Source organism: Puma concolor, chromosome D4 (genome assembly GCF_028749965.1).
Source record: "Puma concolor isolate L17-30 chromosome D4, mPumCon1.1.hap2, whole genome shotgun sequence".
Classification (NCBI taxonomy): domain Eukaryota; kingdom Metazoa; phylum Chordata; class Mammalia; order Carnivora; family Felidae; genus Puma; species Puma concolor.
Genome location: NC_141679.1, coordinates 58,996,983 through 59,024,109, shown reverse-complemented (window position 1 = coordinate 59,024,109; position 27,127 = coordinate 58,996,983). Strand labels below are relative to the sequence as shown.

Here is a 27,127-nt window from a genome sequence, read left to right as displayed (position 1 = left end):
TGTGTAGTGGCTAATACACTCCCGTGTTTTCATTGACTCCACGGTGGAAACCTCCAAAGTATGTATGGCCGTTCCTCCCATTTTATAGAAGAAATCGAGAGGTTAAGTAGCATGTCCAAGGTCACACTGCTGTTAAATGAAGACAATACTTGAATTTCAGGGCTGTTTTTCACTTGGTATATCTGACGCGTAGTTCTTACGATACGCCAGGTGCTGTTCTGTGCTTTATGCATATTAACTCTTTTAAACCTCATAACAGTCCGATGAGGTAGGTACTATCAATAGCTCCACCTTACAGACGAGGATATCAAGGCCCAGAGAAGTTAAGTAAGTTGCCCAGAGTCACACAGAATGTGGTAGAGCCTGGAGTCAAGCCCAGGCAGTTTGGCTTCCGAGTTTGTGTCCGTAACCACTATACCATGCTTGATTATAACTCTAAGGTTTTAACTCCCAGCTGTACCCCATCTCACCCTGAAGTCAAGAAATTGACCACCTGACCACCTCCTGTAGCCATGCCTGGCTTCGCTCACTGAACCGGCTGGCTTCTCAAACCAAGAAACTGGCTAGTTTTGAGGATTTTATCTTCCCAACCATCCTGCATCTTTCTTTTCCAATTTCGCTCACTCGCAAAGTAAGCTCATGTTTCCACTCATTGCTCCGGGCCTTAAAAGGTCCCCATTTGGAACAACAGCTGGGAATTGTCTTCCTTGAGAGAGAAGAGCCTTCCAGTACCCTCGCAAGGGAAGTCCCCCTTGTCCTCCCACACTCAGACTGTCTCCAAAGACCATTAATGCAATCACTTAACAAGAGGCCGGCTCTAATAGAAAGGAAGAAAGAGGAGGAGCATTGTTAGCGGTTTGAAGAGGAGAAGAAATCATAAAATCCATCAAACCTGTATTTGTCTCATTAAAAGTGTTTCTAATTTATAATGTCCTGGAATCCAGTTGCCGCCCAGCTGTGCGGGCCTGGTAGTGCTGCCTGGTGCACACCCCCCACCACCGCGCCGGGGCCCCCTCTCCCACCTCGCTGGGACTGCCATCAATTTCTGCTCATCAGCGGCACTTACAGTAAATGGATTCATTTGTGGCAATGGGAGCTGAGAGACAAAGGTGACAATATAATTAAGGTTTTTAATTCTATGCCTGAACAGTTAAGTCCAGAACTCATGATAATTAGCTGGCTGTAATGAAAGATCTTTAATCGTTATTTTCCCTTTGTTTCCTATAATTGTTCATTTCGGCCAACTACATTTGTCCTTTCATTTGAGTCTGGCTGCAGTTTTGTGTCACTTCCATTATTCCTATAAACTCCGAAGAAAATATGTTGTGGGCTGGTCCTTCACAAAGTCATGGCGAGATGACACAGGGGGCTCATCCATGCACAACTGCTGACTGGGGGCTGGTGGCTACTTCCCAGAGGAAAGGAAAACTGGGCTCAAAACATCCACAGGCCTAGGGATGTGTCTACATAAAAACAAGCACCGGCAGGGGAATGAAAAACAACGGGCTCTCGATAACTGAATTGGCCGCAAGAGTCGGTGTAGGGAAGGATGATTGTTATCACACAAGTGCCTAACTCTAGGATGCATGTATTGTCTTTTCCCCTTTTAGCATTCCTATTGTCAGGATGCCTCTTACAACCGATGTGCATACTTAACATCAGCCCCTTCTTTGTATTTCCTGCAAAGTTACAAATGAAATCACAGTATTTCTTATAGTTGATGATGCCTTAGACTTGAAAAAAACATGGTAAAGCATCATTCTATGCAACAAATATGTATTAAGGACTTATCACATTACAGGCTGGGTGCTGGGAATGTAGTGATGGGTAGAAACAGGCCGTCTCCGCTCCTGTGGTCTCCACAGTCTAGAAGATCTTCAGTGCAACCTCCTGTCCAACCATGGCTGGCCGGCTACACAGGACATTTTTCACTTGCTGTGCGGACTGTGTGGACTCTGCTTCAGCTATGGATCCAGGTAGCCAGATTTCTGGTAGGCAAATGACTCTCAGAAACCAGAACACCATAGCACAGGAATGGAGGAACCCAGAAACCTGAGTTCTGTTTCACAACTAACCAGGACTAGAGAGGAAATTTGGGTGGCAGTATTGTAATAGGAAAGGAAAACTGGCCTCAGAAAGCACGTAAGGAACACACTTGACTGTGGGAGGCACCTGGGTGGGAGGCGTGTGTGGCTTGTGACACATTCCATGTCCTTTCTCTCCTCCCTCCACTGCTGATCTGAGTCCTGAAAGTTGCTTTCCCAAGGCCACCTGGTGAACACATGTATTTCTGGAGAGGTTAGGGCTAATCTGTGCCTCCTCCGATGCACAGCCCTTCAGCTCACGGTTGTGAACATTGCCTTGTCTCAGACGCCCTTTAGTTACCAGTTATAGTGAACGGGAAAATCAGACCCCCCAATAAAAATCTTCTTCCTCTTCCCCAATCCATTCTACACACAAAGTCAGAGTGAATGCTTTAAAAACACATGGCCCTTCCCTGTAAAAATCTTCAGTGCCTTCCTAGTATCTTTTGGAAAAAATCTAAACTGAAAACGGCCAGAGTCCAGCATTACCTGCCTTCCTCTCTCCTCCTCTTGGGCTTTCCCCTGCAGCCTGGCTGCTGGGCCCTCAATGTAGCAAACGCGTTTCAGCTCCAGGCCTTTCTCCAACGTCCAACCATCTTTTGCTTACTGAATGAGATCCTTTCAAGGCCAGCTCCAATGTTGCCTTCAATATAAATTATGCCCCCATTATTTTGTTTCTTGTCACACTTACAACAGTGGGTAACTGTAGAGTAAGCTGAGAGTTGGTTTACTTCCTTTTTCCATTCTTATAGACTGTAAAGTCCCTAAGGAAAGGGTCTGAAGCAGTATCCTCGGTACCTAGAACGGCGCTTGACATTTTGTTGAACGAAAGAACAACGGAACCAGACTCACAAAACTAATCCTTGAAGGCCTCTCTCTAAACGAAAAAGGACCAAGCACCCTGAAGAGTTGTGGTGGGTCTGGCCACCACACCCTGCTGGGTAGAGCCTGGGGTGGGGCTTCCTCGGTGGGCGGAGCAGGCCAACAGCTCAGTTCCGGGGCGGGCTTTAATGTAGTGCACCTCCTCATTGGCCACCCACTGGGAAGTTCCACCTCTGCACTCTTGGCCAGGCTCTGCTCACTTGGGAGCCAGGGTGGGGACCAAATGGGAGCACTCCAAGCGGGGACCTACTTATTCCTGCCCAGAATCCGGAAAGACTACAGGTGCAGCTGAGGCAACCTTACTGACCCCAGTTCACAGGCTAACCTTTGCCTCCTGCTCTAGCCTCTTAATGCACAGGAAGATTCACTCAGGGCTGAAGAGCACATTCACACATTAATTCAGTCAACAAACACCGAACACATTGGTGCCAGACTCTGTACTAGGCACTGGGGCACAACTAGTGAACCAGTCCAGTCAGGTGTCCATTGTCCCAAATTGGTAGCCCAGTGACCACACGCATACACACACACACACACACACACACACACGAATTTCCTCACAGCCCTCCACCCAAGGTTAATCCTCAACTTCTGCTTCCTGTCCATTCTCTTTGGACTGTCTCTGACACTCTGGGCTTAGGGCTGCTGACCCCAAGTGTGGGAGCTTCTTGAAAATCCTTCCTGATTTTCAGTCCAGCTGTATACTTTTTCCACAGTTCCCTTCAAACACAACACATGTCATTCATCCGTTTATTTATTCAAAAAATATTTAGTGATCACCTACTATGTGCCAGACTGTACTAGGTACTGGAAATAGTTCTGTGAACAAGGCTCTCCTACAGGCTAGCTGGGCAAACACAAAAAACAAATATGTGACTGTGATGATTTCCCATAAAGTAATCACTGTTGGAAGGAAAGAAAGCTGAGCCCGACTGAACAGGTAGTGTTTGAGTGGATGGCTCTGGTCAGAGAAACATCAAGCCTCCCCAAACTTGTTTCCCCTTTTCTATCAGTAGCATCTTTGACCTCTCAGTTTTCTTGAGCAGACAACCCAGAGTCCCCAGCTCTTCCTGCTCTGGCCCTGTTGACTGTAATCTCATGCCCCTCTTGGGCCAGTCTCTTCCTTGCTCACATTCAGGCCACCTCTCTCTTATCTTGACACTTGTGCCCTTCTAATTCATCTTCACCCATCACTGCCAGATTGGCCTTCCAGAAACACACTTCAGACCACAACACTCTCCTGCTTAAAGCCCTGCAGTCATTACCAAGTACTCTCTGAACAAATCCCATTATTTGAGACTGATAATCAGCATCCTCCACAATTTTAACCAACCACCCCCAATCTTTTTTCTCATGACAATATTTTGCACTCCCAATATCCTAACCAGGCCTATATTCACAGCATTTTATTGCCTCTATACTTCTGCTCATGCTGTTCCCTTATCCGGAATGCCCTCCCCACTTCTGTGTCTAAGTGCCCATGCCACCTGCTCCATAACTACACACACACACACACACACACACACACACACACACACACACACCTGTCACGATGGTACTGTTTCCTTCTCTGAAGGCCCATAGTACTTCACCTGTTCTTCTCTTGGCCCCCAAACAGATGATGAGCTGCTTCAGGACAAGAGCTCTGTCTGATCCATGTGGCCCTCTGTGGCGGTGGGTGGGAGGGAGTAACTTGTGAGGGTTAGGAACAGGCTCCAAATCCCAACTCTGTTACTTGTGAACTGTGTGACCTTGGACCATTTGATCCTTGTGTGCCTCAGTTTTCCCCTCTGTAAAACAGGGATGGACTGGGTTGATCATATATGTGATATACTTAAACAGTGCTTGACTCAGCCTGTTAACGATTATTATGGGAATAACTAATTGTGGGTAGATAGATGAGTCAGATTCAACAGAGGTGGGTTCCAGTTCAGACCTCAGGGAGCACCTTTGGATGGACCATCCCTGGGTCATTCCTCCCCCACCAGGTTTCCCCACAGGACCCAGGAGGAGACCAAGGCTAGCTGAATACCCTCCTCCCCTCAAGGAATTTGGGAAGATACAGCCCCTCTACACACATGCTAGCCTCACCCTCCGCCATCCTGTGATTAAGCCCTGTTCCTCAGTCATCAAGGTTACCCAGTCCCCCAGGTTGCCCAGGCAGCTGGGAGTTGGGCATCATCCTCAGCTTCCAGATCCCAAGCAAGCTGGTCATCATGCTCTTCCTGCTATTCTGGGAGCTCGCAGCACACACAGGCCAGCTGTGCAGGACAAGGGCCTGGGCTTCCTCCCTCCCCAGGATGGCTAGAGTCCATTCGCAGCATGCTGGGAAGCTGGGAGCTCACCATCACCTCAAGCAAGGCCCTCCTCACCTGAGCAGCAAATCCCTCACTACAGGTGGCAGGAGTGCTCATTTTGTACACCTACTCTCTGTGCGCTAGCCTGCCACAAGGTGACTTCAAGGTCCTCTGTGATCCCCACAGAGGAACCCAGACCTCCCTCCTGCCTCCAGAGGAAACTTGAGCAAGTCTCATTGCCTCTTTGCGTCTCTGCTTCCCCCTTCTGTAGAATGGGGGTGCAGTGCAGCCTTGCCTCCCTCCCCACACAGTTGCTGGGGAAGGACTGGGGCACTGGACCATGGGGGGATAGAGGGGACCAGCCCCATCAGAGACTGCTCATCTCAGAGGGATGAAATATCAGACCCTGCTCCTCCCCCAGCACCATCCCCCAACCCCAACAACCCTGCTCTGGAAGACACCCCACCTCAGAAGCCCCGGTCACCCTGGCCTATCTGCCTCAGGTACTCAACCAGGCAAACAGCATCCCTTTGCAACCTCTTAATTACTTCCTGGGCACCTACTATGTGGTGGCCCACACAGGAAGACATGATGGCAAGGATCTTGGGAGTGACCTGCAACCATCCAGACACTTCCCAGATAGAGCTCATTTAAGCCCACAACTGTGTCTGACTCCTGATTTCAGCTTGGGTCATGATCTCATGGTTCATGAGATCAAGCCCCAATCAAGTCTGCCTCCCTCTCCCTCTCTCTGTCTCCCTCTCTCTCTGCTCCTCCCCTTCTCTTGCGCATTCTCTCCCTGCCCCCCCCCCCGCAAATAAATAGATTTTTAAAACTTTTTTTAAAAAGCCTCATAAGTGCTATAAGAGCTGCATCATTATCACCTCCCCTTTACAGATAAGAAAACCGAGGCTCAGAAAGGGGACATTACTTCTCCAACGTCACATAGCTTCTAAGTGGTGGGACTGAGATTGAAACCCACATCAGTCTGGTTTCAGAGATTATCTCGGCTGCCTTGGGTTCTCCCCGCCCTCAGGGCACTCACTTCGGAAGTCACCTGGGACAGACAAAGGCAAAATGTTCCAAAAACCCTGAAAGAAGAGCTGCTCCTCTCACAGGGCACGAGGGTCTGAAAGGCAGGCGCTGGTTGCGGGTCTCAAATCCATGGCTTCAGCCCCTTGCCAGAGCTCACTTACAACCATAAAACTGGCCCGGGCCTGGGCAGGGGTTGGGAGGGACAAACATAAGCCAAGCCAGGCCCAAGTCTTCCCCCTACTTCCCCCCCACCACCGCCACTGCCCGAATTCCCATGCCACGTTCTGTCCTTGCTGACCTCGTGTGCTCCCGTTTCTCTCTAGAGCTTCCTAAAACGTCGCTCGCCCTGACAATCTCAGGTCATCCCCTGCCACTCCCAGCCCTGAACTCTGTCCCCCAGCAGCTTCGCCTCGTGTGCATTCTACTCTCCCCACACTGTGTCCTGCCCCCAGGCCTGTTGATACTGTCGCCTCCACCTGACATACTGTCCTCTCCCCACTGTCCTCTTGCCTGGCTGCCCCCTCTGGGCTGGGTCAGATGGCCCTCTTTCAGCACCCACGGTGCTCCCATCTTTGCACTTACCACACCCCTTTATTATCAGCTGGCCCACCGGACCCCACCTGCCTCCACAGAAGCAGAGACCGGCTCAGCCACCACTGTGTCCCCAGTGCCAGGACAGGGCCTGACAGATCAGGAAACACTTGTGATAAGAATAAATGAGTGAAGACGGTGAGGAGCTGGCCAGTCCAGAGGCAGGAGCGCCCCACCAAGCTGGGCTTTCCAGTTCTCTAATAAATACCTCATGAACCCCTTCTCTGTGCCAGGCTCCAGGCTAGACACTGAAGCACCAAGTCATGTGAGAGAACAACCCTTCCTCCACGTTGCTCATCTGCTTCCAAGGAGCCCGGAGGATACAGTGATTAAGAACACACGTTCAAATCCCATCACTACCACTTACTAGCTGTGTGACCTTGCACCAGTGTCCTACCCTCGCTGTGCCTCCATTTCTTTATCTATGAAATGGAAATAATAACAGCAGCTATGTCAGAGGGTGATTTGAAGAATAAACAAAGTAATGTGTGAATGTGGTTTAGAATAGCACCTGGCACGTTACATATGTGCAAATAATGACAGCTCTCTAGCTCGAGGCTGGCCCCTGCCCTGGGAGCGGCCTCCCTCAGGTGGACGCCCGCCTCAAGGATGCCCTTGTGCTCCTGATCCCTCCGACAGCCAGTGAGGCAGAGCCAAGAGAGCACAGGTTGAGAAGTCACCCAAAGGGGAATGTAAGACCCGGCTCTCCCAACCAGCTGCGTAACTTTGAGGAAGATAGATGTGAAATGGACCATTTCCCCCAGAACCCAGCAGAGCCTCCGTTTTCCCTTAGGATGAGTAGGGAGAGAAAGAATAACTGCTCTGCCTGCTTCGCAGAGCGTTGTGAGGATAGAACAAGGCAGTGGATGTAAACGTCCTTGGTGAGCTACACAGGGATTATTCTAATCAGAACACTGCATCTAGAGAGTCAGCTGGGCAGGCTGGACCAGGCTTGCGTGTGCATAAGGAAATACACACCATGCCAGAATCCAGGGACAGGGAGCTGCTGGCAGAAGGAGGGATGAACAGAGGGTAACAGACGCCTGACACCTTTATAAGCAGGGCTGTGATGTGCTTTGTGAGCACACCCTGAGGAGGCCCCATCCTCTGACCCCTGAGGCTGATTTCTGGGGCCCTCTCCCCAGGGCCTGCCAAGATCACCATGACAGTGAGGGCCACTCCTGAGGACTCACCCTGGCTGAAAAGCTGTCCCTGTGCCCTTGAATCTATTAAACAGAGCAATGTGATTAATTATTTTACTGTCTTTCTGGCATCAACTTTAACTTGCTTCACATCCAGATTTCCAATTACATAAGCCCGAATCTTAAAACTCAGGAGGACATGTATTATTGAACTATTTGCAATCGGAGTTTTTCAGAGCAGAAAAAGCTCTGCCAGGCAAGAGCCACACAACCGAAATGAATGATTCAGAACCCAGAAGACAATCTTTCCACGAGGAGGGCTGTGGGGTGCAAGCAGGAAAAGAATGGAGAGGTTGAGTCTGAATCAAAGCTGGCAAACCATCTCTGAAGGGCAGAGACCCCCAAGGGGAAGGCAAACCATTTGAGCGCTGGGAGTCAAGGGGGACACACTCATGCAACAAACAATCAGACTTGGTTGAGGGAGCTATTCTTTTTTTTTTCCCTTCAAACTACTTACAAAAATTTTCTTGCGATATAATTGATATATAATGTTATATTAGTTTCAGATACATAACAATGATTTGATATTTGTATAGATTGTGAAATGCTCACAGTGAGTCTAGTTAACATCCATCATCTCACAAGGTTGTAATTTTTCTTTCTTGTGATGAGAACTTTTAAGATCTACTCTCTCAGCAACTTTCAAATATACAATACGGTATTGTTAACTATAGTCACCATACTGTATATCATATCCCTGTGACGTATTTATTTTATAACTGGAAGTTTGTACCTTTTGACCTCTTCATGCATTTCTCTCACTTCCCAACCCCTGCTTCTGTCAACCACCAATCTGTTCTCTGTATCTACAAGATCATTTTTTATTTTGGGTTTTTTTTTTCCAGGTTCCACCTATAAGTGAGATCATATGATATTTGTCTTTCCCTGTCTGATTTATTTCACTTAGCATAATGCCCTCCATGTCCATCAAGCTGCTGCAAATGGCAAGATTTCCTTCTTTTTTATAGTTGAATAATTTATTTCGCTGTATATATGTACCATTTGGGGGGAGGTATTCTTTGACGAAGATAAAGTAACCTGGGTTAGCCCAGCCATGCCAGCTCTGGGTTTAAAATAGAATCACATCATTACTGATGCCAATGTTTCACTGATTCATTGTACTCCCTCCACCTGATAATTCCAAATTTCTAGCTGCTTTCAGTACCTCCTTAACTGGTCCCGGAAAGCTCATGTATTTTTATCAGCAAGTCCTATCAGCTACTGCTTCATCTCCTCCTTCAGCGCCCACCAAATCATAGGAGAACACCCCACCCCTGTTTTGGGGCCACCTGTAAGCCACCCTCCACTAGGCCTTCTCCACCACAGATGTGCTGGGAACCGTAGGTAGTCCGCAGCCAGTCTGTGTCTCTCTGGGGACTGCCTCTTCCCTACTCTGCTGCTGCAAGGAGGCTTGTGTTCCAGTGATTTGCAGAGGTTTGATTAGAACAGTCCTTTTCATGCTTACCCAGTGCAGCTCCCTCCCCACAGGCCCTACACATGAGTCCATGGTGGACTTAGACCAGGATAAAAGTCCTCAGACAGATATTTACTCCTTGCTAATGACTCCAGGCTTATTGCCAAGCTGAGTTTATTGATTTGCCGCAGTGCTGCAGTCAGATTCCTGGAGGACCCTCCAATCAGTCCCCCAGACAGGCTCAGCTCAGGATCAAGACAAGGCCCTGGTACAGGAACATAGAAGGGACAGGAGCAGGGAGGTCACTCTTGTTTGTTGAGCTCCAGTCACACGCCAAGTGTTGGACCATGCTGTGTCCTCATAGAAACCAACTAGATAAATGCCATTAGCCCCATTTCACAGATAGTAGAACTGCAGCCCTTAGAGGTTAAGTAACTTGTCCAAGGTCCCACAGCTAGTAGATGATACCAGGCTCTACCAGGATCCATCCCAGTTCTGTCGGATGCCAAGATTCAAGTTTTAACTCTCCCTCCTGCTGCTTGTTTAAGAACATAAAACTTGATAATCCATTACCAAGCCTTTGTCTAGAGAAAACTATTCTCAACACAGAGGAAATAAATGTTCTGTTTGTTTGTTTGCTGCCAGGGAAGCATAGGGAAGAATTATCATCAACAAACACAGGCACAGGTTTGTTCCCTCCTGGAGTGAGTGTTTGCTGAAATAAACTGTAGACTTAAAAAGATGACCCTAGAGAAGACAGCATTCCTTCTTTTAAAAGCACCCCTTGCCCCTTCTAATAGTAGAAACTGACCAGCTGTTTGTGAAACCTCTTTCCACTTCTCCTGAGCACTGAGCTAGACTACATTTCCCAGAGTTCCTTGAAGTTGGGCATGGCCATGTCCTTGGTTCTGGTGAATGGAATGAGAGCAGAACCATGACAGCAGAACCATGTGGTCTATTCACATATAAACCCCATGTGATCCTCCATGCGTATTCCTTTTCCATCAGTCTCGTGCAAATAAGCATCATGAACCTTGACAGCCACGGGTTAAAGGTGACAGGTCCAGAAAGTGTTAGAGCCTGGGTCCCTGAACTAGTAAGGAAGGAGGATCACCCACCTATCTACAGTTTCCAGAAAGGACACCCAGCTAAATATGAATTTCAAATAAGTAATGAATAATTTTTAGTATATTTTTGGGACAATTTGGGGACAAAGGCAACAACCCCAGTCACCTTTCTGGATCAGCCATAGGTCCTCAGGATCACTGGGAAGATGGTTATTATTTGAGACCTACTTATACTAAAAAGTTATTTGCTATTTATCTGAAATTCACATTTAACTAGGTATCCTATATCTGATCTGGCAACCTTGCCCCCATCAGGACAACTATCTTAGTACTTCATAGGAGTGAGACCTCTGATGCCTACTGAGGCATCAGATATCAAACAGTCCAGGCAGATGAGCTCAGTGTAGAATGATCAGCATTTAAGCAAGTGGACCAGCTCTTCTTGCCTGGACAGCTGTAGCCTGTGAGGCTTTCACCTCTCTCCTCTCTATGGACACATCTGGAGCAGCCAAGAGGAAGAGAGAACCAATTCAGTTCCTGCCCCATCCCTCACCCTGGAAGCTCTCCCCTAGGGGTCACCAATAATTCCAGAAGGTTCACGAACAGGTGCAAACTGAGGCTCAGAAAGCCCGGAGACTAAGTAGTCAGAGGTGAAAGGGGTTTTGGGAAAAGAAGGAGCGACACTGAGCTCCTCCTGGGCACATGACAAGAGCCACCAGTTTTGGCATTCACAGAGCAAGAGTCTTGGTAGATAAATGACTGGCCAGTACATGCTGGAACAGTCTGGATCAGGAGCTATGGGCAGCTCAGAGAGTCAGGAATGTGGGATCTTGACATCCAGTCCTGAGGCACATGGTGGGAGTTATTGCTAGTGTGACCCAGAAAAAAAGAACCAAGATTTTGGAGCTATGTAGACATAAATCAAGTCCTGGCTCTGCTGTTTTTGCACTTTAGGTAGGTTCTTTCACCACTCTGGGCCTCAGTTTCCACCTCTGTAAAATGGGCTAACACAAACAAGTGTTGTAAAATTACCTAAGATAATGTACCGGAAGAATTTAGCTCTTAGTTGGTGTATGGTAAATGATACTTCCTCCCCTGAGGGTCTGACTGCTGGAGAGAATAATACGCATGCCCTCCCCTTTCTTCCCTCCCCTGACTCTCCTAGTCCAGAGACCACTGCAGCCAGTGTTGCATTGAAGGGGGTACGTTTCTGATGCCTCCATCTTCCCCTCCAGTCAAGGACCACAGAGTTCCTATCACCATAGAAAGAGGGTTCCAAATAGAAGTTGGGCTCCAGGCAAGCCCCCACACAAGCCTCTCATAATATTGCTAAAACTCTGCCCTGTATGAGCAGAATGGACTTTAAGTAGGCTAGCCTGGGACCCAATGGCCACTTCCAGCCTTGTTTCTCCAGACCAGAGCCTCGCTCCTTCAAAAGAGACTCCCTGGGAAGCTCTCACTGCAGGAACGGCAGGTGGGGCCTGAGCTCCAGCGCCCAGATGCTCGTTTCCAGCATGCCCATCGCTCACCTGCTCCTGGAAATGCTCCCGTTGGCTCCTCTGGAGCCATTACCGTTCGTCATGTTTATCTGCATTTAGGTGCAGTGGGGATTCACACACTTCGATCTGTCTTTGCTCATGAAGCAATGGCCCAAAAAATGGTAATGACGCCTCTGACGCTATGGCATTCCTGCATTCTTTACACACAGGCTTGCCAGATTTAGTGAATAAAAATACAGGATGCCCAGTTAAGTCCAAATTACAGATAAATAATGAGTCATTTTTTAGGATAAGCGTGCCCCATGCTTATTTGGAGCATATTTGTACAAAAAAAAAAAGACTCATTTTTATATCTGAAATTCAAGTTTAACAGTATCCTGTGTTTTATCTGACAACTATACTCACCCATACTCCCGGCATACCTACATCGCTCCCGGCTGGAGAGTTTTCATAATCGGGCAAGAACTGGGGGTTCTCCTCTGCCACATTCAAAGCTGTCTTTTTTGGACATCTGCACCCCCCATGCCCTTCCACAACAAGACTCCTTGCTTTTCCCTAAACACACACTTTTCTACCTCTGGGCCTTTTCCTGCACCATTTCCTCTGCCTGAACTACCCATTTCTCTGTCTCTGTTTATTTTCTACCCCGCTGCTCCTTCAAAGCCAAGTTCTGGGCATCTTCTTCAGAATATGTACGATCCCTTTCCCCTGCCCCCCCTTCCATAGCCCCGTGTCTCCTGCTCCCTTAGAACCATGAACACTTTCACTGGAGCAGCCGCTCTGTGCCGAGAGCTGTGCCAGACACAACCTCAAGACTGTGTGCGGCAGTGCGTGCCTGTGCATGTGTGTGCGTGTGTGTGTGCATGTGTGTCTGTGGAGATGTGCACAGGAGCTTGTGTTGAGATGAGGTGGGAATATCCTCCCATGGCTATGTTAAAATAAACATCCTTATGTATTCTGAGGAAACAGAGATGTGCACAAAGATTATGTCCAAGGAAACTTGTCCCAGCATTTTTTTCTGAGACTAAAAAAGGTGAAAAACAACCTGAACGTCCAACAAAAGGGAAATGGCTTGATTCGGAGACTTGTACACAATGAAATGCAGTGCAGTCACTAAAATGATATTACAAAAGAACATATAATGACCCTGGTAAATATTCATGATGTATAAAAGAAGTTAATAAAAGAGTATATGCAATACTACTCTATTTTTAACATCCCTGTGACAAGACATGAATTTGAGACATTAATCAGTTTGTTCTGTCTCCCTCGTACTCCTTTAGTTCCATGGCCCCCACCCCACATGAGAGCGTTCATGCCCCACTCCACTCTCATCATTACCCCAGAGGGCAGTTGTCTGAATAGGACCAAAGAATAAAAGTCCCAAGTTCTTAGGTTTTAAGTTCAGGAGCTACGGCCCAAGTGTAGGATAGACAAGGCAGGATCCACCTGCCCACCCAGATTAGAGAAAAGGCACTCAGGCCCCTGACATCCACCCTCTTCAAATGAAATCTCACAGGAGGGGAGAAAATGCTAGAGGCCCCCAGACAAGCGTGGAGACCCCAGAGCAGAGATCCTGTGTGCCTGCACCCAGTGCTGGAGAGAAAGCAGTGGCTAGAGAACAGGTGGGTGATGTGGTAGACCTAGACATGAGACAGCCAGTGCTGCCCCCAACCCCACAGTTTCCTGCAGCCCCAGACTACAGAGCAAGACATTCAGAAAATTCTCACGGCTCCCAAAGTGGGCACTGAAGTTGGCTGGAAGAGAAGGTTGTGAGCCAATCAGAGTTTTGTGGCCAGAATGACCCTCAGAGTTGGCTGCAGCCATACTCAGTGGGTTTTCAGCCCAAAGGGACCTGTCTACACAAGCCAGAAGGGACCAAGGAGATAGAGGATGAGTAACAGTGCCTTCTCACCACTTAGTCTCAACCCACAGGGTGGGTCAGACAGAAAATCCTGATGAGGGAACAATCCTGAGCATGACAAAGCTCTAAAACCTGAAGTCACTGAGAAGTCCCTGAATATTAATGACTTCCATAAGAAATCACTAGATTGATTTTTTTTTTTTATAAGGCAGAACAGGAGCACAAGCGAGGAAACTGGGGCACTTACAAGAAAAAAAAAGTTACATCTGGGTGTATCCACCTTGAGCTATGAAATGCCTTCCCTTAGAGCACATGTATATACCTGCATCAGACTGGAAGGCCCAGCCTTAGATGGTAACTGTGGTTAACAACACCCAGGGATGAAGGATTCCTAATTGTTCTTCTGTGGCTTCTCTGAATTACCGGGACCCCTCAGCAGCTTCCCTGGAATTCTCCAGGGTATGGCATCAGGGCTATCCAATCCCAGCCCCCAAGACCAACTCCCAGGAGTGACCTTTCCAGAAGCATTTTCTAGGCTTAACTGAGCAGCACGGTCTTTCCCACTACCCGCCCACCTCACAACCTACATCCTGTCATAAGCAATGACAAGTATTAGCAGAAGACAGAGGAATACTCCTACAAACATGGCCTTCATCCCCAATTCAGATGTATGCCCTCCAGGATCTTGGCCAGTGACCATATATGACTTCATCCCATCATAGCCCAAGGCCTCCAGGCAGGGGCACTTCAGAGCCATCAGGATCATTCCCAACCCAGCCTTAAAAGAGAATCAAATGCCAACACTGAACACTGTGTGGAATTACACATGAGCTGAAGGTGAGGAGTCTCAGCTCAGACATTTTATTCTCCCTCAAAAGAAGGTCACCATCGGCCGCAGCATCTCTTACTTGACATGTCTCCAAAGGCGAGGGAAATAAAAGCAAAAATGAACTATTGGGACCTCATCACGATAAAAAGCTTCTGTACAGCAAAGGAAACAATCAACCAAATTCAAAGGCAACCAACAGAATGGTAGAAGATATTTGCAAATGACATACCAGATAAAGGGTTAGTATCAAAAATCTATAAAGAACTTACCAAACTCAACCCCCCAAAAGCAAATAATCCAGTGAAGAAATGGGCAGAAGACATGAATAGACAATTTTCCAAAGAAGACATCCAGATGGCTAACAGACGCATGAAAAGATGCTCAACACAAATCACCACTGAGATACCATGCCACACCAGTCAGAGTGGCTGAAATGAACAACTCAGGAAACGACAGATGTTGGAGAGGATGTGGAGAAAGGGGAACTGTCTTGCACTATTGCTGGGAAGGCAAATTGGTGCAGCCACTCTGAAAAAATGGCGTGGAGGCTCCTCAAAAAATTAAAAATAGGATTACCCTATGACCCAGCAACAGCACTACTAGGAAGGACACAGGAGTGCTGATTCATAGGGGCACATGCACCCCAATGTTTATAGCAGAGCTATCAACAACAGCCAAATTATGAAAAGAGCCCAAATGTCCATCAACTGATGAATGGATAAAGAAGATGTGGTGTGTATATACATACACACACACACACACACACACACACACACACACACACACACACATATATACATATACACAATGGAATGCTACTTGGCAATGAAAAAGAATGAAATCTTGCCATTTGCAACAACATGAATGGAACTGGAGAGTATTATGCTAAGTGAAATAAGCCAGTCAGAAAAAGACAGATATCATATGTTTTCACTCATATGCGGGATTTGAGAAACTTAACAGAAGGCCATAGGGAAAGGGAAGGAAAAATAAGTTACAAAAAGAGAGGGAGGCAAACCATAAGAGACTCTTAAATACAGAGAACAAACTGAAGGTTGATGGGAGCAGAGAGAGGGGAAGATAGGAGATGGGCATTGAGGAAGCCACTTGTTGGGATGAGCATTGGGTGTTGTATGTAAGTGATGTATCGTGGGAATCTATTCCTGAAGCCAAGACTACACTGTATACACTATATTTTAGCTAACATGACAATAAGTTATTAAAAATACCAATAATAAATAAAAATGAAATGCCAATAATAATAACCAATAAAAAAAAGAAGGTCACCACATGTCCTGGCATGGAAAGAATGCAAAGTAATAACAGGAAAGCTGTCTTATATTGAGAACTTGAACTCTCAGCTTTATGCTCATTAATCTGTGCATTTTATCATTTCATCCTTTTAACAACCCCTGAATAGGTAACTCCTCTTAGCACTAAGCATCCGCATATCCTGGTTTGCTGGAACAATCTTGCTTTATGCCTGTTGTCCTGACCTAGTGTCCCAGTCTGGATGACCTCAACAGTCACCTTAATTATTACCCCCCTTTTATAGCTGAAGGTATGGAGACTCAGAGAAGTTAGGTAACTTTCCCCAGGTCACACAGCTAGAATGTGGAGGGGCTGAACACTGGCCTCAGTCTATCTGACTCGGGAGGTGCAAGTGGTTAGCAAGCAATAGAGAAGGGCATGGTCATGAGATATAGGCAAGGAAAGGACTGTCAGCCAGACAGGAGAGGTAAGGGTGAGATCAGACCCCTTCCATCTTTACTTTCCCAATATTTCAATATAAATATGCACCCCTTTTACAAATCTCTCCATTAAAAATAAAAACCAATAGTTGGTGATGGGGATGCCCTTGCAGATGAAAGTGCTCATTATAGAGACATTTTGCCTCCCCCAGCCCTGCTCAGGGAGCATCTGACTGGGTGCCTCAGAGCCCTGTGCATCTGGGCAGCCCCTTCTGCACCTGCTGTTGGGGCTGGGGTGGGCAGAGATGCAAAAGAAAAGGCCCTGTGTGAGGGCCCACAGCCCAGCTTCCAGTCCCCTCCACTCTCTCTCTCTCTGAGCCCCATCTCCTTATCTGTGAAGCAGTCTTGATAATCCAGGTCTTACCTGCCTCCCAGAGTTCTGTCAAGAAGACATCCAGGAAAAGCCGGGTTTAGGGAGATTTTCTAGAAGCGCAGGCCACATGGCGGTGAGGTGAGCAGCAAGTAGGGCTCATTGGGCTTGAGTTAGCATGTTCTCTTTCTAGTAGGTAAGTTCCCACTCTGTTATTTATTTTTCATCCCCTTCATAGGACCTTCAAGTAAATTTAAACATCGTCCTCACCTGGGAGGAAAAGAAAATAGCACTCAGCTCAGGGTGCACTGATCATGTCTCAGGCCAGAAACCGCAGCATCCAATGTGGAAAGGGGGGATGGAGCTGAAAGGAGGCCTCTGACAGGGGACCCCATGGTGCAGAACCAGAGACTGATCTCACTTGCAGACCCCCCATGGAAGCTGGCCCAGCTGAGCTGAGGCATTGCACACACAAGCAGCCAAACCTCCTTGAGGAGACAAGGGCCTTTCTCAAGGGGTGCCTTCCCCTCTTATAACAGAAGTCAGCCATTCAGCTTCCAGAGGGGCCTTTGCTCTGAAATGATGGAAAGACAGGGGGCCTCTGAACCTCTGCTGGGGAGGACCCTATGCGACTGCTTGTCCCACAATTTCTGTGAATAGCAGACAGGGCTGGGCAATGAATGGAGCACTGGCTTATTCAAAGGCTAAAGGCCTAACTCTGCAACATAAAAGCTACATGACTTAACTTCTGAGCCTCAGTTTTGTCATCCATGAAATGGGACTGTTAAAACATGCTATGCCTTCATTCCAGATGGGGAAGACTCTCTAGTCCAGGAACAGGCAGGGTAGCTAAGGCCCATAAGAAGGGGTTGAGTGATTCACCTACTCACTAGCCCAGCTTTATCTTTTCTCCTTTATCCCTTTTCCTTTCTTCATGCTTTTTTTTTTTTAAGTTTATTTTATTATTTATTTTGAGAAAGAGAGACAGTACAAGCAGGGCAGGAGCAGAGAGAGAGAGAAGGAGAGAAATAGGATCCCAAGCAGATGTGGGGATCAAACTGAGCCGAAGCTGGACACTTAACTGACTGAGCTACCCAGGCACCCCTCCTTTTTTCATGCTCTTAAAGAGATACTCTGTTACCTTGTCCCCAGAACACTATTCCCATCATATCTAACATTTGATTCAAATTAATTCACACGGTAGGTCTTAGGAGCCATTTTTTGTCCTCAAAGAGAGATGCCCAATTCCTGCCCTCCCCATTCACAGATCCCATTCCCAGGTCCCACACAGCCATTCACACACCATTCTGCCCTGGATCTTCCTTTCTCATCCGTGGACCACTTAAAGTCAAACTTTGCAAGGCTCCCAGGGCCACTGCAAGGGCGTGGCTCAAAAGAAGCCCAATGCTTTTCCCAGCCCAGCTCCTCATAGGTGCACCCTTCTCCCCCCAAAGAAGCCAGGAGAACAAGGGGACACCTCCAAGGGGACGCCATTTACAGACAACCCTTAACAGCAACAAGAGCAGGGCAATGACCTTCATAGGAATCCCTCGTAGTAACATTTCAGCCCTGGCCTGCGACAGGCTCCACTGACTCTTGGACATAAATTACTTGTTCATTATCAGGCGGCGACATGGGGAAGGATGTCGGCCGCTTGATTGTGTCTGTGTCCTGTGGCAGGCGCCTGTATTCTGGGCTGCCACTGTCCATGGTGCTGTTTTACATGGGCCTGCGCTGCTGCCAGCTTCGTGCTTTGCGGAGGCAGCTCTAGAGTCTGGGCTGGGCGGCAGAGAGGATACACAAGTTCTCTTGACAAGGTGGCCAGAGGTCAACGAGGATGGAAATTCAGCACCAACGTCAAGCCACACAGGGCCTGACTTCAGTTAATTCTGAGAGCTTCCACTTACTGAGCTGTTGTATAACCAGCTTCTGTGTTAAGTATATTTATATAAATATAAATATGAATATAAATATGAATATAATATCGCTAATGACAGAAAACCAGCTCCAAGCAGCTTAATCCAAAAAGGAATTGTTATAGGCATTCACTCAAGTGGTGCAACTGCAGGACAGAAGGGTTGATGCTGGACGGACAGATTATTTGGGCCAGGGATTCAAGTGCAAACAGGGCTCTCTCTCTCTCCGCACTTCTCTGCTTCTCTTCAGCTTGTTTTTTTCTGATGAGTCCCTGTCCCCAAGGCCAGAACCATGTCTGCAGGCATCTTAAAGATTACATCTTATATCTTTACAACAGAGAGGAAAGAGGCCTGGTTTCCCCAGCTAGAGTATAAAATCCCAAGGATGGACTGTGATTAGCTCCACTTGGTCATATGCTCAGTCACAGAGGTGCAGCCCTGGGACCTGCAGGGAGCACTTCTTGGGGAAGGGGGATACTTGACTGAGTATAAACACCATAAAGGTTCTTCAAACACCACATATGCTCTCTTGTTATTCCTCACAACCACCCACTGAAATAGGCCCTATTCACTTTTCAGGTGAGGAAACAGACCCAGAAAGATCAAATGATTGCCCGATGTCACCCAGCTAGCAAGGGGCAGAGGCAGGTATCAGACCCAGGTCAGCTGAATTCCTAAGCCTGTGTTCTTTGAAACATGAAACATGAACCTGGCAAGTTGAAAGAGACTCGGTCTCAGAAGGACTTGAAGAGTTTTGGCTAGTAGACGGAGACATGGTGGGGAGGGGGTGGGCACGGGGGGAGTGTGACCAGATCCTCTCAGCCTGCAGACCTAGTCTGTGGCATCTGAATTGGGTCTGTTCCATTGGCCCGGAAGGAACAAAGCTCTGCTCTGTTAGGGTAAAGACCAGGCAACAAAAGGAGAAGGAGGTAAGAGCCCAAGTAAGCTTGTGGGCTTGATTCTGTGGGCTCCTCCGAGCTTGATGAAGATCTGGTCTCCGATGAGCAGTACTCTGAGTGGCCTGAGAGAGAAACCAGCCCTGTCCTTATCTGGTCACAGGGGTCAGGGAGGCAAAAATTGCAAGCCACCCCTCCCACCACTTACAAGGAGTCTCAGATTGTCACAGCCACCTGCAGCCAACAAGAAGCTAAAAGAACAGGCCAGAGCCCCTTTGGCACGCTGGCCCCTCGTTCTATCTGTCCCCACCACCCTTCCCTCCCCAGGTCTCCTCTTCTGTTTCCTGGAGATGGCACTTTACCCAATCCCAGGATGGGGCCGGGCAGGACTGACACCCCTGTTTTACTGAGGAGCATATTAAGGCCCAGAGGGGGTGTGACTTTCCCAAAGACCCACAGCTAGTGAGCGATTTAAAAATTCTTGTCATCATCATTAAATCTCCTCTTGTCCAGCCAAAATGACAAGCATTTGTTAAAACACATAAAAGTAGTAATTCAATATCTCTGGGGGCATAACTACACCAAGAATCTTCCAAAGCAAGCGAAAAGGACTATGGCATATATCCAGGGTGGGGGGGAGGTATGTCTGGGGTGCAGAGGAAGTCCCAAGTAAAGTCACTCCCAAATTACTGAGGAGGATATAGGCCAGCTCCCTTGGGAATATATTCTGAGGGGAAAGTGATGGGATGAACCCACCAATGTCTGTGCCAGGAGGGCCTTCAAACCCCTGGAGGCAGCCCTGTCACTGTGCAGATGGAGACACTGAGGCTTAGGGGAGCAGAATTGCCCAGGAGGCTTTGCCTGCCTGAGTGCAGAGCTTCCTCAGCTCCTTCTAGGGGTATCCCTCTGAGTCCAGAGAAAATGCCCCTTCTCTGAGCCTTCCCTGACTCCCTGCCAGAATGGACAACACCCCCCTCAGAGTTCGCCCATGCCTTACTGGACCACCTTACCAGCTCATGCATGGTCTTCAGTGCCTGATGCTGCACTCCCATTCTGCAGCCTGAGAGCCCCCGGAGGGCAGGACCCGAGTCTTATCTAGTCCTCCCCAGTCCCTACCCCTACCCCCAGGGCAGACAGAAGTTACTTAATAAGAATTGGAGGAACAGAACCACCTCTAAGGTGAAATGCCCACACCAGGGGTCCCCCCAACTCTAGGGAGATGACCCTCTGGTGTGAGGAACTCTCAGATCCTGACTTCCGAGCAGAACAGATGCAGAGGAGCCTATTGGTACCTGGAAGGCATAGGCGTCCAGGAGCACTGCAGCCAGGGCTGTGATGGCCATCAGTCTGCAAGGTGGGCACCTCCACCCAGCAACCACCAAGGGGTGGTGAGGCCAAGGGACTACCCGATCCAACCGCATCCTCATTCCCTGAGCAGATCAAGATGTGAGTCCTTCATCTATAAGACCACAGCGAATTCTCTGGGGCCAGGCCCAATGCCCGGCACACAGAAGTGCTCTGGCCAGTTTGCTGAATGAATAAAGAAACGTGCCAGAGGACAATGGTGTCAGTGAGGGAGGAAAACCAGCACTGGCTGAACACCTGTGACAAGCTGGACATTTTTTGAAAGTTACCTCACCGAAGCCGCAGCCACCATACCTAAAAAGAGGTGATTCAACTGAAGCTCAAAGAGGAGCTTCACAGTTAATAACGGATGGGGCTGTCTGGCCCCAGACCCTCCCCTCACTTAAAGTCTACACAGAAAGTGCCATGAAGCAGGATGTGAATCTCACTGTCCACCGTTGTCCCCCAGGACCCAGCAGGCGGCCTGGCTCAAAGATGCCCAGTTGGTCTGGGAGGTTGTGGCTGTAACTATGCTGGGGTCTTCCGGTCAGCAGCTGGAAGGGATTGAAGCAGGCAAATTCCAGGCCCAGGCCCGGGGCCCTGAGGCCTCATGAGGCAGAGCCCCTCCCACCAGCTGCTCCTGCCTCCCCAGGGTTGGTCCTCCTTGGAGGGCAGCCTGCCCTGCGTTGCTGGCTGAGGGCTTCCGCAGACAGAGTCCCCGGGCCAAGCAAACCCCGAGGTCCCCAAACTTGCCACTTCTGTAAAGTGCTCTGATCTTGTCAAATTGCTACCAGAGGAGTCATAGCTGAGTGAACACTTGCCAGGTTCCCGTGGCTCTCCCGAGAGCTGTCACCGTCCTCATCCATCATAATTGAAGCAGTCCACCTGCTCCGGGCCCATCTTTCAACTGCAATGATGGCTGAGATGCGATAGATGTGTCTTGTCATCACCTTGACTTTTTTTTTGGAGAACACAAAGGTCAGAAGGGATCCTGGGGTGGGGGAAGCCCTGATCTCAGGGTGGAGGGCTGACCGCCTCTCCCACCAAGTGCCAATCCTCACCATGGCCATCTGCTACAGCCCTCCAGCCCCCTGTCTCTATCAGGTCCAGAGGAGAACTGGAGATGCCCTTCACTGCAAGATCCCAGGTTCCTACACCTGACTGCCATCTCTGATTCTGCAGAAGGACAGATGTCAGGGGCCCAGTGGGGTTTGGGGGGGCACTGATTTCCGTGATGCCCAGATTTGGGACAAACCTAACATACTAACTTTTACATGTGCTTCCTCTCAATCCATACCCATCCATGGCCACTGGCCTTGCACCTGTGCAAGAGAAATGGTTATCACTGGTTATCTGCCCTCAAGTCTGTTAATTAATGCTATGGGTATGAATAGGTACAGACAGACAGACATCGGTTGCCTTATTACTAGGGCTCCAGCCCCAGCCTGGCCAGGAAGGTTGTCTTCCTGTGTAAAGCTCAGCCTGTTCACAGTCCTCCTGCTCAGAGGCCTCCAGGACTCCTTCTGTATGCAAAATAAAGATCAACACCCCCCCCCCACCGGCCTGGCACTCAAGGCCCTTGGCAATGTGGCACCAAAGAAGCAGGCAGTTTAAGGAACAGCAGGGGCCCCTAAAAGAATCAGTGCCCACTTAGTTTTAAAAAGAATTCATTTTTTCATAGTCAGAGATGCTCTAAGATACAAAGAAATGTCAAGGGAAGAATGAGCCCCCTGCCTCCAGAGGCATTCAAGGGCAGCCAGAATATCTCCTGGAAGGCTGCCCTAGAATGGGTTCAAAATGAGGAGAGAATTTGAACAGGGTGGTTCCTATGTGCCTCCACCCCTGAGCTCTCTGACCCTCACACTTCAGCTCCATCTCCCACCATGACCACCTCCAGGCCTCATGCGTCTTCTTCAGTCTGGAGTGCCCTTCTCCTGCTCTGCTACCTGCACTACCCCTCCTCAGCAAGTCTTTGGTCCAACAACACATTTGCTGAGTACCTAGTCTGTGCTGAGGATACGGAAGTTAATAAAATATTGACCCTTCCCCTGAAACCCCAACCAGTGGTTTCCCTCCTCTTCCCACAGCCAGGGCTCCTGAGCACAGCCAGCCAACATCACACTCTGGAGAGACCAGAGTGGTGATCATTCTCCCCACTCCTCCCGTTCAGAACACTGGCTCGTCTTCCACCCTCACTCAGGCTGTGAGCAGGCACAGGGGTCTGCCTGCTGCTCTTGCCCAGAGCCCCTGGGAGGAACGGGGAGGGGCACAGAGGAGCAGCAGGGGGCTCTGCACAGGGAACCAAGGAGCCCCCACAGTCCCAAGTTCACACTGGACAACTTCCGGACCTCAGAATATTCAGAAGCCAGGCCCCTGGTCTCAAATGATGGTTCAGTGACTCAGGAAAATCATGGTTTATTCTCCTCAGAGCTGGGCCACAGCCCCTTGCCTTATATGGAGAAGTCAACCCCTAAGAGGCAGAGAAACTGGGACCTGTGCCTCACAACACCCAATCTACATTGTGCACATGGCTCTGATTTAAAGCCATAATCATCTTGGAAACTTGAAGTGTTTCCCTCAACAACAGGATTTTTTTCCTGAGCAACATTAGTCTCACTGGCGTCACATCTTACCCACTCCTGCCTATCCAGAAGGGTTCTAGAGTCACAAGGAAGTGCCCACAGGCTGAGCAGAGGGAGACTCAGGGTGGGAGGGGCTGGGATGAGTGTTCCCCTTCCCTCTTCCCAGCCTCAGTTTATAATGCAGGAGAGTTTCCTCAGCTCTACTCCATAGGGTTCCCGAATCACCTCACCCACCCTCACCCCTGCCTCTGCTCCCTCTTACTCTCTGCCCAGGCCATAGGGTCAGCAGGTGGGCCCCAGACTTCCTAGGTTCTCAGGCCTCACCATCTCTCCCCTGGACATTGCACTAGCTCTCTCCCTGCCTCATGTCTCCTATCTCCTCTCCAGCCTATGTTCCATCTCAGGCTCCACACAGCCCATGCTCCACACAGGCTGCCATCTTCCCAGAACTCCAGAACGCACCTGACTCTGTCATTTCCCTGATGTGAGCTTCGTTCATAGGCTACGAGGCCCTGCATATCTGGCTTCCATCTGCTTTTCCCACTTCATCTTCCCACTTTCCCACCCACAACTTCCTGTCCTTCTGCCTGTGATCCTCTTCCTCAACTATTCTAATCCCTTCCCTCTGTGAAGCCTTGCCAGCCCCAGGGACTGGGAAGGGGGTGTTTCATTGCCCTTTCCTAGTACATTACTGGTGAACCCACTGAGGACAGGCTGAGGCTTGACCACCTCTACTTTCCCAGCACCTAGTATTGAGGGCAATCAATATTTTAGGAATGATTTTATGACAGCAATTCTGCTTTAATTTTGTATAGTACTGTGTTCTTCAAATCACGTTCCTATCAATTACTTCACTGTAAACTTCAGTTTCTCCTCCTATAAAGATAAGCCAAATATTACACTATTTGATGGATACAAAAAAACTGAAATTCAGTGAGATTGATTGCCTCCCCACCAAGATCACACAACTAGTCAGTAGCAGGGCCTGACCAGGCCCAAGGTGCTCTGAATTCCAGGGGTGTGTTCTGTCACATCAAGATCACGGGGCATGTTTAGAAATCTGAAAAACATCAAGGCATGGGAACGTTGCCTGATGCAGTCATCAGGCCAGGAAAATGCTATTCTGTTTTATTCTGTTTTGTTTTTTTTCTTTTTTAAGGAAATAAGGAAGATGGCCCAAACCACAGACAAGTGACCTTGACACTGACCCAGGCAAAACTGACAAATTGTGAAAGGCAGCCATCAGTAGGAGGTGGCAGGACTAGGGTGAGACCTCAGCATCCACATTTACCAAAGTGAAATGCTCATTAGACAGTTACAACCAACCACAAAAATCTGCGATTCCACTTGGAAGTGGAATTTGATGTATTTCCTGGTCGGTTACCCTTGGTCTCTACAAGTTCCCCAGGTTTTCCCCTGCCTGTCTGCTAACTGTTCAGTGCTTGTCTTAGCTGACTTCTTTTAGCCAAGTGTGTGTGTGTGTGTGTGTGTGTGTGTGTGTGTGTGTGTGTGTGTGTTGTGTGTAAAATCCTCTAAATTACCCAGTATCAGCCACCCCATCCAGGGGCTCAGGTCCTGTTTCTTAATGATGATTGATGGCTTTGAAGATGCAGTGGATCAATAGGGTCTGAATTCCTAAACTCTTGACAAGAACTCACACACATCTCAATGCCCACCACACAAAAGCAGATGGGGGCCCTGTCCCTCAATTTTCTGCTTCTGCTGTGGTCAGATCAACCAGGATGGGGCCTCCTGGGGTCACTCACTGAAATGATTCACAATATTTTGTCTGCAGTGTGGCAGTGGTTCCTTCCTTCACTCAACAAACATTTAGCAGTGTTATCTGTAAAGCACTGTCCTTGGTCTTGGGGGCAGGTAGAGACAAGGGAGGGCGAGAGATGGTGAAGGTCTGGCCCCCATCATAATGGAACTTGGAGCAGTGAAGGAGGTAATAGGTCCAGCACTACCCGACGCAGACTAAGACACATGCTGAGCACTGAGCTCTGCTATGCACCACGCATTACACGCAACTTTCTACACACGTCCTCTCACAAACCTCTGTCCTCACGACAAACCTATGGGGAACTTATTGCTATCATGCTGTTTTACAGAAGGGAGAAGCACAGGTGAGGTCACTTGGCCAAGGTCACAGAGCTAGGAAGTTGGTGGAGGCAGGGCTGGGGGGCTAGAGTGCTTACCCTGGCACAAAGTTTTACAGGAGGGAGAGATTACCTGGGCACGGAGGAAGGAGAGCTGAAATTAGGGGAGATGAGGCTTGTGAGTCAGATCTCCAAGGACAAGTTGGATTTGGGGGGGGGTGGGGAGGCGGGGAAGAGGGAGGGCATTCTAGCCAAATCCCATGACTGGAGCAAGGGAAGCAACAGGATTCAGAAAAAGGAGGAGGGTAGCTGGGTTTGCACAGAGCAGAGGCCCCAGGGAGAGGGAGCCGTGGGGGATGACGCTGGAAAGGGGGTTCAGGGTCAGGTGAGGCAAGACCCAGGAGCAGGTATTTTCCTGAGTGGGGAATAGGGAGCCACCGAAGGTAAGGTTTCCGTGCAGGAGAGGGTCACCGCCAGGGCGCGCACCTTGAGGTTGCCTCGACAGCAAGACCCAGTGACTGAGAGAGCAGGTCCGGCAAGGGAGAGACGGCGAGCCTCGCGCGTTTGTCGCCTCGGTGGGCCCACGCCCGAGGCCCGCAGCTCCCGCTCTGCGGCGGGCAGGTTAGCAGGGGCCCCGCGGGCGGCGGGCGGCAGGCGGGAGGCTCCCCCTCGACAGGTAAGTGATTGGATTAAGAGGCCTGTCTGACAGGATGTCCGTTCAGCCGCGGAGGCTAATCAACTTCCCCATCCTGTCTGCTAATAAATCCTGCTCCGGGGACCACTCTGCCTGATGATCTCTCCTCGGGGACCGCCGCAGACTTCTCCCGGAGAACACTCCCGCAGTCTATTAAGGAGCCGCCTCGCGCCTGTCAGGCCCGCAGGCCCGGGGAGTCTCGGGAGGTGCCCATCACCCAGGTGCGCCCGCTCCGAGGCGGCCCGGGCGGGCTCGCCACCGCAGGCCATTGTTCGGCCGTCGCCGCGGGGCTGACGGCGCCGGGCCGCTCGGAAGGGGCCTCGGCCCGCCGCCGCTGCTGCCGCCGCCGCCGCCGCCGCTGCCGCTGCTGCTGCTGCGGGCGGCCCCGCGCGCGCTCGGCCGCCGCGGGCTCCGGGGGGGTGGGGGGGGGGGCTCCGCGCACATAAATTAGGAGGCGGCAATTGTTGGATCTATAATATCTATAGAGAAGATGTATAAATAAATTAAAGCTTTAATTATTTTCTTGGATTCGCTGCAGCTCAAGAGAGTTAGCAGAAAGCTGTCAGGGAAGGCCTGACTCTCTCCAGAAGCTGCTCTAGTCTGCTTAGCTGCAGTGATTTCTTTTTTCCTGTCTCCCCACCCCACCCCCTCAAAAGGCACAAGGCGGGGGGGGGGGGGGGGGGGGGAACAATTTGCTTTGTTGCTCAAAATTGTTGACTTGTAGACCCAGCTGCTTCCAAAATAGGATGGGTCCCCACCCCCAACACACAC

The 27,127-nt window shown here is 49.3% G+C and overlaps 1 long non-coding RNA gene across 3 annotated transcripts in view; it reads right to left on the bottom strand.

Moving 5' to 3' along the window:
• The window catches only part of LOC147574912 (uncharacterized), an 80,618-nt gene extending 53,997 nt beyond the window's left edge, over positions 1-26,621 (bottom strand). For all 3 annotated transcript variants that reach the window (XR_015242837.1, XR_015242838.1, XR_015242839.1), the window contains exons 1-2: positions 26,149-26,621; positions 16,880-17,095 (exon numbers count right to left, since the gene is read on the bottom strand). This is a non-coding gene — a long non-coding RNA (uncharacterized LOC147574912). The remainder of the gene's footprint in view (positions 1-16,879; positions 17,096-26,148) is intronic.
• Between the last annotated feature and the right edge of the window lie 506 nt (positions 26,622-27,127).